Source organism: Dermacentor variabilis, unplaced genomic scaffold (genome assembly GCF_050947875.1).
Source record: "Dermacentor variabilis isolate Ectoservices unplaced genomic scaffold, ASM5094787v1 scaffold_20, whole genome shotgun sequence".
Lineage (NCBI taxonomy): Eukaryota > Metazoa > Arthropoda > Arachnida > Ixodida > Ixodidae > Dermacentor > Dermacentor variabilis.
Window position 1 is genome coordinate 3,104,675 of NW_027460368.1, and position 17,267 is coordinate 3,121,941.

Here is a 17,267-nt window from a genome sequence, read left to right on the forward strand (position 1 = left end):
ACACGGATGGCGGTAACACATGCGGATGTCAACGTGTGCTCAACACGAGAAAATTTTGTTGAAAGCATCGTTTTCATAGGTAAGATATATCGCGAACAGGCAGGACTACATAACTTGTTGGGTGTTCTTGAGGAATTAGCGAAGTTCAAGGAATTTTAGCTTGCCACGTTGATCCATGTAATCGAACTTGTTTTTATCTTTGTGTGTCATTCTGTTAAAAAAAAGGGGGGGGGAGCATCATAGCTCAGTGGTAGAGCATTAGACTGGATATCGAAAGGTCCCCGGTTCAAACCCGCTTGCCCCGTTGTAGTGATTGTATTACTAAAACGGGGCACCGTTGTTCACTTTCCAAATGGAAAGCACATGGAGGTCAATCTACACAAAACTGTGTTTTGGATACGACATGTGGCAGAAATCTCACACTCGACTTAAAAAGAAACAAAGTACAGCGTACTAAATGTCGTCTTCTATCTTTCATACTGTACCTAAAGCCCTCAAAAATGCGTGTATAGTTACGAAGCTTTCTCCGAGAAAGATTGGCCAACTGCACGATGTTGCAACAGCAGTGAAGCAGACGATGCTGAAGCTCCTTTATAGTGGATGGTGCTGTACACTGTTCTCCCTAAATGATCTCCGTGGTACATTTTTGTGTTTTGAAATGTGATCGCACTAGTGAAGACACCCTAAAGGATCACTCACACTACGCTGACCCGACACTGTCGGCGACAGCGTTTTTTCCCTTCATATCGGCCCGTCTATAACACTGTACCGACGCCGACAATTTGCCGACGGTCGGCCGAGATCTCGGCGTCGGTACAGTGTGACAGAGGCGCGGACACGAAGGTAAAAAAAAACGCTGTCGCCGATAGTCGGCAGACCTAAATCGGTGTCCAGTCGTTCAAGTTCGAGTGAGCCTTTACGGGCATTCACAGAGGCTAAGACGGCAGCAGCGCTTTCGTAACCAGCCATCGCTGGCGACCGACAACCGCAAACGCGGTGTGGGCCGCTGCCACCAACGCCATTCCCGCAGCCCCTCCACCATCATCATCATCACCATAAAAATAAACATAATGGCCGCCTGCAGGCGCTGGAAATTCTGGTCTGTATTTACACATGCGCCACGCACAGATTCGCGGCCGCGCAGCTAGATGGCGCAGTCCGCTCCGAAGGAAGCACGAGAGAGCAGGCAGGCTGTATGCACGCATCAAACATGACGGGTCCCGGCGGTGGCAATGCAGTTTGTTGCCACATTGCTTCAATGGTAATCGTACTAACGTCGGTATTACCATAGAAATGTGTCCGGCGGGAATTTTTTTCCAGTTCTTTAAAGTCATTTTTTTTCGGGGGCGAGTGCAGTGCCGGGACGACCCACGGCGTAGGGGCAGTAGCAATCTTCAAGCACTCCGTCGCATGAGAATAATTTGCGATAAAAAAATTGGGTAAGCAGAACTGACGCACTTGTCTGATTCAACGTTTCGCGACGCTATCTTTTAAGGTTTCAAATAAATTCGATTGAAATATGTATATATAAGCCGTGCGTCGACCTATCGCTTATCAGGGACGACGGTGCTTCCTATCCATGTGCAATCGTCAAAGACGCTCACGCAATGTCATGCCGATGCCTAGGGCCGCGGCCGCTCGCTTAGCCACGTTCCGCGCGTACAGTTCTTTTGTACGAAGCGCGGTTGAGAGCGCTGCAATACGACAGCGCATGAGCGCTGTCACGTGGTTTTACTTCATATTACGCGGGCTTTTCTTAAACGCCGAAAAAAAAAATGCACACGCTGCGTGCACGTTGCCATGAAAAATTAGATTGGTGGTTTTCGAATGTCATCTACAACGTAAGGGAACGCACTTGGCCCTAAAGTGAAGATTAAAAAATGCATAATTGATATTAAGTAAATAACTAATTAAGCGCAATATAAAAACACCTTGAAAAGAGCCACGTGATGACAAATCATGTCTTTGGTTTCATTCAGCTCGGTTAAACACTTCTTAAATCCTTGGTTCCAGTTACGCGATCCACCCTGTATAGGCGGAGCCCCACCGTACCACAAGGGTCACGTGACTCCTGCAGATAACACACTCTCCAAGGTCAACCCTGTTCTCATTGCACCATATTCATGATGGGCGCAATTTTTTTTACAGTAGCTCGAGGATTGGCTCCCTGTACTGCTACACTATCTCCGAGGTCGGCCCAGTTCACTCGGCGGGACTCGAAGCAAGTAGATCCGCCAAACTCATTAAAGACGGAAAATAATGATTTGCTTAGATAAAGTACTTATGCTCCTAAAGATGATTGTTTGTTGCAGTGAGGATATTTAGGTACCGCTTGCTGTTTTATTGTATAATTGCGTAAAGGAGAACAGCCTGCTCATGGGACAAGTGTGGTACTGTAACAGATGGTTATATATACGATTCGTAAAGCTCTTTCATTAGATCCCATCCGAAACAGCCACTGCCTTTGGGCATGTGGCTGTTTCGGATGGGGTCTCCTTTTACAACCGCGAAGTTGCAGTGGCGCCCTCTAGCGTGTGACGTCACCATGAGAATAAAATCAAGAGTATGACGGAAACTCCAAGGTCAATTCACGAGGTGACAGAAGCGAGGCGGAAATGTGGCACTGAGCAGCGGCATTCATTGTAGTCGTGTGATGAAAGCGCGACTACATTTCACGGCGCTAGACAATAGTTGATGAAAATTATGCATCTAACATGTGACAAATGGAAACATTTGAAAAAGTGCAGACAATGTTATTGGAATGGAAAATGTGAATTCACAAGTTGTTTGCTTCCATTCGCGAATAATCGTTAGTACGAACTCCGCAGGCTTTCTGAAGTTTCCTACTGGCGATGCGTGCTGAGATATGCCGAGATCTTAGTACCGTATTTAACACTGGAATTTCGTCAGAACGACCGTATCCGTAGCCTTAGAAGAAAAAAAAAACGGTATAATATGTAGTAGTAACTTTATCAGATTTGATTAGTAAGTTTATTTTTTACCTGCCTTTTGGCTAAATATTATCTTTTAGCTACGTCATCAGTGCAAGATAAGAAACTATAGGTAGCACGCGGGCTGTGTTAGTTCAAATGAAAATGCGATTTTTGTGAATTGTTTCAATTTAGTGTTATTTTTTTTTTACTACGAAATAAGAGATGTGTGGTGCTAAGGACACATGCATATGGTAGTTAGTTACGTCTCTGGGTTGGCCCATTGCTCCGAATTCATCGCTAGGCACGCTAGGCACGTCATACTATGCCAATTTAGGTACATACGAAGACTTAGGTGGCTGTTTCATAACCTAAATGACTCGCATGTCATGATTTAACATTTATGTTGGTCACACGCTATTATCATGCTATGCCAAATTTGGTACATGCCAAGATGTAGGCGGCTGTTTCATCACCTACATGACCTGCATGACACGCATGTCATGGCTTATCATTTATATCCGTCATACACTCTTGTCATGCTATGCCAGTTTTGGTACATACCAAGTTAACAAAACGACCATGAGAGCACCAATACGTAGGCGGCTATACATACTGTCAAAGAGGTAAATGTTCGCCAAGAAATGCTTCGCATTTAAAGGCACACTAAAGGCAAATATTGAGTCAAGCTAAAGTGATGCTTTGGTGCTCTAGAATACCTAAGGCGTCAATATTATCACGAATAGAGCCTTAATAATCGAGAAATCGAGGTAAACTCAGTACATGATTAGAGACTCCCCCGAGACATTCAAGTAGTTGCGCGATGACGAAAGCACTCCTCAGTTAAATTTTGTCACTAGTACTCAACCACTCGTTGCAGAAAACATCTTTGCATTCTATTATAAGACGAAATAAAATGCAACTTGTCCAGTTCTATTTCAATTCTAGCAAAAAAGCACTCATTAAGATAACCCTGACAACGATGCGGGTGGTCGAAAGGTTTCGTTTTCACTCGACCTAGCGCCGCCCACGCTTTCGTGTTTCAGTAGTTATCGCGCAGTGCTGCGCTGATCTTGCTGGCTCCCGAAACTCGCACAAAGTACAAGTAGCGGAGAATTCAACTTCCACGTTGTGTCGTGAGATGCCCGAATGGTCTATGCCACGTGACCAAAAAGCAGCTGCAGTGGCGAATCCGCCACTCTGTCTTGGCTCGGTACCGCCGCATGTCGAGCGCCGTTTTACTCACCGACGGCAGCAAAGGGTGGTGATGGCGCATGCAACGTGACCACTCCTACGATTGGTTGGCGGGAGATTTGAATGTCGAAAAAGGTATTCGCACCCTTCAGATGCAATTTTCTCGTAAACTAAGTCTTTTCTTGGCACGAAACAAGCATTGCGAGGATTCTGGAATGGTATTTAAACAGTCCACGTCGACTTAGTATTTGCCTTTAGTGTCCCCTTAAAACGTAAAGGCCATGAAATGAACGAGTTGAGGTCAAATATTTCAATGAAACTTTGTCATTCAAGAACCTTGTTTGCATTTTGTACATATGCAACGGCCAGGGATAAATCTGAATGACGCTGTCCTTCGTTCCAATGTATTGCGAAGTGGCAGCTGTCACCGGTCGTGTATTCTGAGTAATTGCATCGAAATTAGAGTCGCAACAGAGAAAACACATAAATAGCATGAGTTCTACAAAATATGCATTAGAAATGCGAAGATACAATTGAATATACAAATGGGAAGATACAGCTTGTAAAGGGTAAATATGTGTCACTGGAAGCAAAGTTTACTGCATGTATACTGAAAACCTCGCAACAATATATTTAAATACACCCAGAAACTCCGCTTCCCTAGCACAGAGATTAAAGTTTTGGGGAGCCATCTTGTAAACAAATGCGGCATTCAACTTGATCCCGATAAGATTTCCGCAGTGCTCAACTTGCCACGCCCACTTCGCGCGAAAGAACTGCGTAACTTCCTCGGTCTCGCCTCGTACTTCCGATGATTCATCCGCAACTTTGCCACTATTGCCTCGCCCCTCCAAGAACTTCTTGCCAGTGCCAGTTCCTTCCAGTGGTCCGATCGGTGCGAAGCTGCTTTTTGGGGAACTTAAGCGCGCCTTAACCTCCCCACCCGTCCTTTGCCATTTAGATAGTAAGCACTCACTCTACTGCACACTGATGTTAGCGGCAAGGAATTGACGCGGTGCTGCTGCAGCGCGACCGCGCTTCTCGCTAGAAAGTCGTCGCATATGCAAGCTGCGTTTTGTATTGTTCTGACATGTAAGAAGTATAAAGTTTATTTGACTTCGCGTGTTGCCTGTTTGAAATTTCTGCGAATAAAATGTAGCATCGTACTAGCTTTTGCCATGACAGTGTCAATATGTTTATGCCAAGTGAGTGATTCGGTGAAACATACTGCTAGATACTTGTATTCCAACTGTATGTCGATAAGCGTGCCATTGATGTTATATCGGTGCAGAAATTTGGATAATTTTCTGGAAAAACTTAGGCTACTCCACTTCTGAATATTTAAAGTCATGTTCCATTTTTTACACCAGTTCGCTACGTTATCTAAATCTGTTTGCGGAGTATCTATGTTATTTTCAGAAGTCATTTATCTGTAAATCACACAGTCATCGGCAAATAGTTTTATGGGTGATGTAATTAGTTCGACAATGTCGTTTATGTAGAATGAAAACAACAAGGGGCCCAGTACACTTCCCTGAGGAACGCCCGGAGAACCAGTTATTGGTGAAGATGCGGCGTTGTTTAGGACGACAGACTGTGTTCTTCCGTTTAGGTAGTTTCGTATCCAATTTTGAACGTTTTCGTTTACATTTACTGCAGCAAGCCTTACATCTAAGAGCTTATGGGACACAGTACCGAAAGCTTTTTGAAAATCAATAAAAACCGCGTCTACCTGACTACTGTTATCACTGGCTTTGGATAAAAAATGCTGAAATTATATTAGTTGCGTGTTGCAGGAATAACCTTTTTGGAATCCGTGCTGGGAATGTGTAAAGAAAGCGTTTGAGTCAATCAATGCAAATATGTTACCATATAAAATGTGTTCGAATATTTTGCAACATATCGACGTTAGTGAAATCGGCCTATAGTTTTCTCTGAGTTTTCTGTCGTCCGAATTAAAAACTGGTATCACGCTTGCCGTTTTCCAATACGTTGATGAAGTTGATGATTCTACAAAGCTTACGTTGATGATTCACCTCTAAAAAGGGATGAAATAATTTTCATGGTTATAATCTTGAATCGTCGCACGTTAAAGCGTTTGCATGTGCTGATGATGTGGCAATCTTTTGTACAGATCACGAAATTGTACAAGAGTCGATAAGCGATGCTATTAGATATTGCAGGCAAACCGGCTGCAAGATAAATAGGGACAAGAGCTTCAGCTTTTGGCAAGGAAGCTAGAACGTCACACCGCAAGCCTTTGGAAATCTACAATGAACCATGCCCCCTTGGAAACATTTGGTTGTGCCTCTGGAGCACTACTATAGTAGCGCGTAATACTGGGAGGACGAGACGTCACGTGTAAAAGAGGAAACTGGAAGGTGGCAAGGTGGTAATTTATCAATGTTTGCAAAGGCAACTGTTTGTAGTTAATTTCTAATTGCCAAAGTATGGTATGTCCGCCAATTTTTGTCGATGACTCGCGCGAATATACAGAAATTGCACAAATTGTTTGCCGTTTTTATCTGATCCACTTGGGAAAGGGTCAGCCGAACAAACTTGTTTCGCCCTGGTCGAGATGGTGGCCTTGGATTGCCGCATTTGTTCTTACGACAGATTGTTTCGCGTTTTTCTTCTTGCGGGGCCAAAGTGATTTATTTTTGTGTATGATGTTCCAGGTCTGTTTGAAAGGTGCTTTGACTGAATTTATTGTGTCTAGTGCATAACCTCTAAATTATGGGGTTAAACGCTACTTGCGGGAGGTGGTCTATCCCTTTCGAATACTAAAAGTTCAGTTTTCACTGCAGCGCCTGAGCACAGTAACAAGAAATACATTTTACAAGGGTTTAATTGAAGATATGTTGCTAGTGCCTTTGTACACAATGATATACAATGAAGGTCCAGGACAAGATGTACTAAAGATAGTTAAAAGGATGCTACTGAGACCAAATGCAAAGTCATTTTTCTTTAGGTTGCATACATTTACCCTTCCGGTCGAGACATGGATTGCCCACAAAGGAATATTTGTGCCCTGGACGACAAACTGTGTTCTTTGCAACGAAACGGTGATAATCGAGTACGCCTTTATTGAGTACTGGGATTCAATATTTTATTGGAACGTCTTGCAAAGAGCTCTTATAAAGCAACTGCTGATAACAGCACAGGGTATACGTTTCATGCCTAAGGCCTCCACGGTCTTTGGAAGACATGGATGGCGGTAACACATGCTGATGTCAACGTGTGCTCAACAGGAGAAAATTTTGTTGAAAGCATCGTTTTCATAGGTAAGATATATCGCGAACAGGCAGGACTAGATAACTTGTTGTGTGTTCTGGAGGAATTAGCGAAGTTCAAGGAATTTTAGCTTGCCACGTTGATCCATGTAATCGAACTTGTTTTTATCTTTGTGTGTCATTCTGTAAAAAAAAAAGGGGGGGGAGCATCATAGCTCAGTGGTAGAGCATTAGACTGCATATCGAAAGGTCCCCGGTTCAAACCCGCGTGCCCCGTTGTAGTGATTGTGTTACTAAAACGGGGCACCGTGGTTCACTTTCCAAAGGGAAAGCACATGGAGGTCAATCTATACACCAAACTGTGTTTTGGATACGACATGTGGCAGAAATCTCACACTCGACTTACAAAGAAACAAAGTACAGCGTACTAAATGTCGTCTTCTATCTTTCATACTGTACCTAAAACCCTCAAAAATACGTGTATAGTTACGACGCTTTCTCCGAGAAAGATTGGCCAACTGCACGATGTTGCAACAGCAGTGAAGCAGACGATGCTGAAGCTCCTTTATAGTAGATGGTGCTGTACACTGTTCTCCCTAAATGATCTCCGTGGTACATTTTTGTGTTGTGAAATGTGATCGCACTAGTGAAGAACCCTGTAGGATCACTCACACTACGATGACCCGTCACTGTCGGCGACAGCGTTTTTTCCCTTCATATCGGCCCCTCTGTAACACTGTACCGTCGCCGACAATTTGCCGACGGTCGGCGGAGATCTCGGCGTCGGTACAGTGTGACAAAGGCGCGGACACGAAGGCAAAAAAACGCTGTCGTCGATAGTCGGCCGACCTAAATCGGTGTCCGGTCGATCTAGTGCGAGTGAGCCTTTACGGGCATTCACAGAGGCTAAGACGGCAGCAGCGCTTTCGTAACCAGCCATCGCTGGCGACCGACAACCGCAAACGCGGTGTGGGCCGCTGCCACCAACGCCATTTCCGCAGCCCCTTCACCATCATCATCATCACCATAAAGAAACATAATGGCCGCCTGCGGGCACTGGAAATTCTGGTCTGTATTTACACATGCGCCACGCACAGATTCGCGGCCGCGCAGCTAGATGGCGTAGTCCGCTCCGAAGGAAGCACGACGGAGCAGGCAGGCTGTATGCACGCATCAAACATGACGGGTCCCGGCGGTGGCAATGCAGTTTGTTGCCACATTGCTTCAATGGTAATCGTACTAACGTCGGTATTACCATAGAAATGTGTCCGGCGGGAATTTTTTTCTAGTTCTTTAAAGTCATTTTTTTTCGGGGGCGAGTGCAGTGCGGGGACGACCCACGGCGTAGGGGCAGTAGCAATCTTCAAGCACTCCGTCGCATGAGAATAATTTGCGATAAAAAAATTGGGTAAGCAGAACTGACGCACTTGTCTGATTCAACGTTTCGCGACGCTATCTTTTAAGGTTTCAAATAAATTCGATTGAAATATGTATATATAAGCCGTGCGTCGACCTATCGCTTATCAGGGACGACGGTGCTTCCTATCCATGTGCAATCGTCAAAGACGCTCACGCAATGTCAAGCCGATGCCTAGGGCCGCGGCCGCTCGCTTAGCCACGTTCCGCGCGTACAGTTCTTTTGTACGAAGCGCGGTTGAGAGCGCTGCAATACGACAGCGCATGAGCGCTGTCACGTGGTTTTACTTCATATTACGCGGGCTTTTCTTAAACGCCGAAAAAAAAAATGGCCACGCTGCGTGCACGTTGCCACAACAAATTAGATTGGTGGTTTTCGAATGCCATCTACAACGTAAGGGAACGCACTTGGCCCTAATGTGAATATTAAAAATTGCATAATTGATATTAAGTAAATAACTAATTAAGCGCAATTTAAAAAAACACCTTAAGGAGAGCCACGTGACGACAAATCATGTCTTTGGTTTCATTCGGTTCGGTTAAACATGTCCGAAATCCTCGGTTCCAGTTACGCGATCCACCCTGTATAGGCGGAGCCCCACCGTACCACAAGGGTCACGTGACTCCTGCAGATAACACACTCTCCAAGGTCAACCCTGTTCATATTGCACCATATTCATGATGGGCGCAATTTTTATTACAATAGCTCGAGGATTGGCTCACTGTACTGCTACACTATCGCCGAGGTGGGCCCAGTTCACTCGACGGGACTCGAAGCAAGTAGATCCGCCAAACTCGATAAAGACGGAAAATAATGATTTGCTTAGATAAAGTACTTATGCTCCTAAAGATGATTGTTTGTTACAGTGAGGATATTTAGGTACCGCTTGCTGTTTTATTGTATAATTGCGTAGAGGAGAACAGCCTGCTCATGGGACAAGTGTGGTACTGTAACAGATGGTTATATATACGATTCGTAAAGCTGTTTCATTAGATCCCATCCGAAACGGCAGTGGCTGTTTCGGATGGGGTCACCTTTTACAACCGCGAAGTTGCAGTGGCGCCCTCTAGCGTGTGACGTCACCATGAGACTAAAATCAAGAGTATGACGGAAACTCCAAGGTCAATTCACGAGGTGACAGAGGCGAGGCGGAAATGTAGCACTGAGCAGCGGCATTCATTGTAGTCGTGTGATTAAAGCGCGACTACATTTCGCGGCGCTAAACATTAGTTGATGAAAATTATGCATCTAACATGTGACAAATAGAAACATTTGAAAAAGTGCAGACAATGTTATTGGAATGGAAAATGTGAATTCACAAGTTGTTTGCTTCCATTCGCGAATAATCGTTAGTACGAACTCCGCAGGCTTTCTGAAGTTTCCTACTGGCGATGCGTGCTGAGATATGCCGAGATCTTAGTACCGTATTTAACACTGGAATTTCGTCAGAACGACCGCATCCGTAGCCTTAGAAAAAAAAAACGGTATAATATGTAGTAGTAACTTTATCAGATTTGATTAGTAAGTTTATTTTTTACCTGCCTTTTGGCTAAATATTATCTTTTAGCTACGTCATCAGTGCAAGATAAGAAACTATAGGTAGCACGCGGGCTGTGTTAGTTCAAATTAAAGTGCGATTTTTGTGAATTGTTTCAATTTAGTGTTATTTTTTTTTTACTACGAAATAAGAGATGTGTGGTGCTAAGGACACATGCATATGGTAGTTAGTTACATCTCTGGGTTGGCCCATTGCTCCGAATTCATCACTAGGCACGCTAGGCACGTCATACTATGCCAATTTAGGTACATACGAAGACTTAGGTGGCTGTTTCATAACCTAAATGACTCGCATGTCATGATTTAACATTTATGTTGGTCACACACTATTATCATGCTATGCCAAATTTGGTACATGCCAAGATGTAGGCGGCTGTTTCATCACCTACATGACCTACATGACACGCATGTCATGGCTTATCATTTATATCCGTCATACACTCTTGTCATGCTATGCCAGTTTTGGTACATACCAAGTTAACAAAACGACCATGAGAGCACCAATACGTAGGCGGCTATACATACTGTCAAAGAGGTAAATGTTCGCCAAGAAATGCTTCGCATTTAAAGACACACTAAAGGCAAATATTGAGTCAAGCTAAAGTGATGCATTGGTGCTCTAGAATACCTAAGGCGTCAATATTATCACGAATAGAGCCTTAATAATCGAGAAATCGAGGTAAACTCAGAGCATGATTAGAGACTCCCCCGAGACATTCAAGTAGTTGCGCGATGACGAAAGCACTCCTCAGTTAAATTTTGTCACTAGTACTCAACCACTTGTTGCACGAAACATCCTTGCATTGTATTATAAGACGAAATAAAATGCAACTTGTCCAGTTCTATTTCAATTCTAGCAAAAAAGCACTCATTAAGATAACCCTGACAACGATGCGGGTGGTCGAAAGGTTTCGTTTTCACTCGACCTCGCGCCGCCCACGCTTTCATGTTTCAGTAGTTATCGCGCAGTGCTGCGCTGATCTTGCTGGCTCCCGAAACTCGCACAAAGTTCAAGTAGCGGAGAATTCAACTTCCACGTTGTGTCGTGAGATGCCCGAATGGTCTATGCCACGTGACCAAAAAGCAGCTGCAGTGGCGAATCCGCCACTCTGTCTTGGCTCGGTACCGCCGTATGTCGAGCGCCGTCTTACTCACCTACGGCAGCAAAGGGTGGTGATGGCGCATGCAACGTGACCACTCCTACGATTGGTTGGCGGGAGATTTGAATGTCGAAAAAGGTATTCGCACCCTTCAGATGCAATTTTCTCGTAAACTAAGTCTTTTCTTGGCACGAAACAAGCATTGCGAGGTTTCTGGAATGGTATTTAAACAGTCCACGTCGACTTAGTATTTGCCTTTAGTGTCCCCTTAAAACGTAAAGGCCATGAAATGAACGAGTTGAGGGCAAATATTTCAATGAAACTTTGTCATTCGAGAACCTTGTTTGCATTTTGTACATATGCAACGGCCAGGGATAAATCTGAATGACGCTGTCCTTCGTTCCAATGTATTGCGCAGGAGCAGCTGTCAGCGGTCGTGTATTCTGAGTAATTGCATCGAAATTAGAGCCGCAACAGAGAAAACACATAAATAGCATGAGTTCTACAAAATATGCATTAGAAATGCGAAGATACAATTGAATATACAAATGGGAAGATACAGCTTGTAAAGGGTAAATATGTGTCACTGGAAGCAAAGTTCACTGCATGTATGCTGAAAACCTCGCAACAGTATATTTAAAAAGATAAAGAAAAGAGATAAGCTTTATACCAGGTTCATAAAATCTCGGAACAGCGAGGATCTAAAATCCTTCAAAATTTTTAGAAATAAATTAAATAAAGAGCTAAGAAATGCAAGAAATCGCTATTATTTACGTACTTTTTCCTCATGCGAGGGACAAACAGAGAAGATGTGGAACAAGTTAAATGAACTAATGGGACGTAAACAGAACACTGAACCTATAAAGAAAGTTTCTGTAAACGGATGCATTTTAACCGGAGATAATTTAGTTAACGCATTTAATGATTACTTTACAGACACTGATTCCCATTTATCACCAAGCCCACCATGTACATTTCAATTCCCTGCAACTATGGACACTATTTTTTTCCAACCGACAACGCCTACCGAGGTTTGTTCAGTTTTTCTCAAACTGAAAAATTCATGTAGCTACGATGCTGATGGCCTCCAAATAAGACCTATCAAACACGTCATTTGTGACATTGCACCTGTGTTAGCTTATATTTATAACTTATGCATAACATCAGGTACTTTTCCTGAAAAAATGAAAATTCCGAAAGTAATTGTGTTATACAAGAAAGGTGACAAGCTTGATTTAAGTAATTACCGTCCGATATCCATTCTCCCGCAGTTTTCTAAAGGTCTTGAAAAAATCATTCTTAACCAATTAACATCTTTCAGCAATAAACATAAACTAATAACAGACGCTCAATACGGTTTTCAACAAGGTAAATCAACAGAATTAGGACTAGTAGCACAAAAAGAATATATACTGCAGAACCTCGAATATAAGTCACTTGTAATTGGTCTATTCATAGATTTCACAAAAGCGTTCGACTGCATAAACCATGACCTCCTAATACTTAAGCTTGAAAGATATGGCATCAGGGGCCTTCCTCTTCAGTTACTGACATCCTACCTTAGAAATCGACAGCAATATGTGGCTATAAACACTAACATATCATCTACACGAAAAATACAAACAGGTGTCCCTCAGGGAAGTATCCTTAGCCCATTTTTGTTTAACATCTACATAAACGACATAGTTCTTATCCACCGAGAAGCAAAATTCATAAACTACGCAGACGATACGAGTGTTTTTTTATCAAACAACTCTCTTACAGGCCTCATTAGTGCAACGAACAACCTATTAACCCATCTCTCAAAATGGAGCCAGGACAACTTTTTAAAAGTAAACTCGAATAAAACACAAGCAGTCATCTTTAAAACAAGAGGTACATGTACTCCATTGACCCACAACATATTTTATAACTGTGAGAAAATACAGGTTGTTGACACGGTAAAAGTACTTGGCGTATATTTTACCGACACATTGCAATGGGACGCTCACGTGGATTTTGTACTGCAGAAACTGAGCCGCGTAACAGGTATACTACATCGAAATCGCTACCTTTTACCAATGTCAGTTAAATTGATCATTTATAATGCACTGTTTGCCTCGCATGTAAATTACTGCCATCTTGTATGGGGCACGACATCAGCTTACAATCACTCTAAAATACTATTGATGCAAAAAAAGATAATACGCGTTATCGCAAATGTGCCCTACAACTCACACACTGAGAATCTTTTTACCAAGTACAACATAACAAAAAGTCATCATCTCTACAAACAAACCCTCCTACGCACCTACTACTTTCAGGTAAAAAATAGAAGCAACCTAATTACAAATATAGCAAACTTAAAAGAGAATACACCCACATATGAGACGCGCAGCCATGAAAAATGGCTCATACCCTTCTCGAGGACAAATTACGGCCATCAAATGGTCGCAAATACCTTGCCACGGCTACTAAATTCTTACCTAGAAGCCGGTATTGACATCCATGCCCTGACACCATCGGAGCTCATCTGTCTGGTGAAAACTACCATTTGAATCGCCATGATTCCGTAAAACCATATGCATTCAATGAAAGAAATGCAATTTATTTGATGTAACCCACTGTTCCTTACTTTTTTCATTTCTGAAAGTGTTCTTTGCCACCGCTCTGCCAATAAGTAAAGGGGGCCAGGGACCACTCAAGCTGCCAAACAGCAGCTTTTACCTTGGCCCCCTCCATTTGCTTGTAAATGGGCACAAATAAAATGAAATGAAATGAAATACACCCAGAAACGCCGCTCCCTATAGCACAGAGATTAAAGTTTTGGGGAGCCATCTTGTAAACAAATGCGGCATTCAACTTGATCCCGATAAGATTTCCGCAGTGCAAAACTTGCCACGCCCACTTCGCGCGAAAGAACTGCGTAACTTCCTCGGTCTCGCCTCGTACTTCCGATGATTCATCCGCAACTTTGCCACTATTGCCTCGCCCCTCCATGAACTTCTTGCCAGTGCCAGTTCCTTCCAGTGGTCCGATCGGTGCGAAGCTGCTTTTTGGGGAACTTAAGCGCGCCTTAACCTCCCCACCCGTCCTTTGCCATTTTGATAGTAAGCACTCACTCTACTGCACACTGACGCTAGCGGCAAGGAATTGACGCGGTGCTGCTGCAGCGCGACCGCGCTTCTCGCGAGAAAGTCGTCGCATATGCAAGCCGCGTTTTGTATTGTTCTGACATGTAAGAAGTATAAAGTTTATTTGACTTCGCGTGTTGCCTGTTTGAAATTTCTGCGAATAAAATGTAGCATCGTACTAGCTTTTGCCATGACAGTGTCAATATGTTTATGCCAAGTGAGTGATTCGGTGAAACATACTGCTAGATACTTGTATTCCAACTGTATGTCGATAAGCGTGCCATTGATGTTATATCGGTGCAGAAATTTGGATAATTTTCTGGAAAAACTTAGGCTACTGCACTTCTGAATATTTAAAGTCATGTTCCATTTTTTACACCAGTTCGCTACGTTATCTAAATCTGTTTGCGGAGTATCTATGATATTTTCAGAAGTCATTTATCTGTAAATCACACAGTCATCGGCAAATAGTTTTAAGGGTGATGTAATTAGTTCGACAATGTCGTTTATGTAGAATGAAAACAACAAGGGGCCCAGTACACTTCCCTGAGGAACGCCCGAAGAACCAGTTATTGGTGAAGATGCGGCGTTGTTTAGGACGACAGACTGTGTTCTTCCGTTTAGGTAGTTTCGTATCAAATTTTGAACGTTTTCGTTTAAATTTAATGCAGCAAGCTTTACACCGAAGAGCTTATGGGACACAGTACCGAAAGCTTTTCTGAAAATCAATAAAAACCGCGTCTACCTGACTACTGTTATCAATGGCTTTGGATAATAAATGCTGAAATTATATTAGTTGCGTGTTGCAGGAATAACCTTTTTGGAATCCGTGCTGGGAATGTGTAAAGAAAGCGTTTGAGTCAAGGAATGGAAATGTATTACCATATAAAATGTGTTCGAATATTTTGCAACATATCGACGTTAGTGAAATCGGCCAATAGTTTTCTCTGAGTTTTCTGTCGCCCGATTTAAAAACTGCTATCACGCTTGCCGTTTTCCAATCTTGAGGGATGAGGCCTGTTTCAAGGGGTAGCTTATAGATGATCGGTAAATACGAAACAATTATCATATGGCACTCTTTAAGGACCACTGGGGATATTCCATCAGGTCCGATTGCTTTTGTTTCATCTGAATGGTGCAATACAGAATCGACGCCACTAACATCCAATTCAATGTCTGGCATCATATCGCCCTGATTGGCGTTGTTCAAAAGCGAAGTCTCCCCCCAGCCGATACCTGCGAAAACACGGATTGGAAATACTGGTTAAAGCGTTCCGCCTTCTGATAGTCTGATGTCACGGTTTTGCAGTTAGTAGATAAAGATGGTATATGTTATTCTTCTTTTCGTTTTTTTTACATATTTCCAAAACGATTTTAGGTTTTCTCTCAAGTCCTTGTTTTTTTAACAAAGAAGTTATCTTTCGCAGATTTAATTGTTGCTTGCAATAGATTATTTATCTGTTTTTAGATTTGATTAGATTATCATTAGTTATTATTGTTTGTGAGGAAATTCGAAAACCACAAGCGGTCACGCGCACAACACAGGCCACACAAATTGATTGAATTGCCACTGAAACCTGGCTATTCCTCCGGTGAAATGGTCCAAGTTTACGGGATCGGGGCTACACGGACGGTTCGCATTTCTTTCCGCCTCGCGGTCCTGGCGGGCAGCACGCTTATGGGACTGGCACCACGGGAGAGCGGAAAGGAGATACGCAAGCGCTTGGAACGCCGACCAAGAGAGGGCAATGCGAATAGGCATGGTCGACGCGGGTCAAAGTGTAGTATCTGTTCTTATCAGCTTAATATCTAATACGGTTTGTATTTAGACCTAAGGTATTAAACTTATTTTTGCAGAGAGAGAGAGAGAGAGAGAGAGAGAGAGAGAGAGAGAGATGCAAATGAGAGAAAGTCAGGGAGGTTAACCAGAGTTAAAACCTCCGGTTTGCTACCTTGCACTAGGGGAAGGGAAAGGGGAGTGCTTAAAGCCTGCTTCAGCTCCGCCGCGTATCGGCCTGGTATTACTCTATCTACGGTATCAGCCCACCTATGGGGGGTAATTCTCGATCTACTCGGCTCGATAGACGCACGGAATTTTTTTTGAGAATCTAGCCATATACAGCTTGGATGTATTGTGCGATAACAGAACTAACGTTGAGGAAAACAGCTAGGCCAGACGGCATTGGTGCCGCGTTCTACAAAGCTTACGTTGATGAAGTGGCACCCATTTAGCATGCAGTCATCACGGAAGCGTACGAAACAAAAGAAATGCCACTTTCTTTCCCTGCTGCTCACGTGGTGCTGGTTCCTAAAACTGACGACCATGCTAAGCTGCTATCTGCGGGGGCGTATCGTCTGATAACGCTCACAAACACCGTCTACAAAATTTATACGAAAGTGTTGGCAAAACGACTGCACAGCGTCATCAAATTTCTTGTTGGACCACACCAAACATGAGACATAAAAGGACGCTCTATCTGTACAAATGTGCAAGTAGGCCGTAGTATTCTCGGGTGCTAAGGCATTTCCGTCAGTCGGGTAGCTATGTTGGAGCACGACTTAGGGGGGGGAGGGGCAAAGGCATTTGAACGTGTGTCGCATGAAGCTCTTTTTAGTATTCTTGAACATGTAAACACAGGTACTGCGATAGTCGATGGCTTAAAGATGGTATGCAATGACTGCATTGTAAACATTGTTGTGAATAAGAATCTAACTGATAGTAT

The 17,267-nt window shown here is 43.3% G+C and overlaps 1 non-coding gene across 1 annotated transcript; it reads left to right on the forward strand.

Annotated features, from left to right (window-relative positions):
• The first annotated feature begins 16,304 nt into the window (after positions 1 to 16,304).
• On the forward strand, positions 16,305 to 16,504 carry LOC142568542 (U2 spliceosomal RNA). Its single transcript, XR_012825453.1, has one exon. It is a non-coding gene; the product is annotated as a U2 spliceosomal RNA (small nuclear RNA).
• Positions 16,505 to 17,267: the final 763 nt, after the last annotated feature.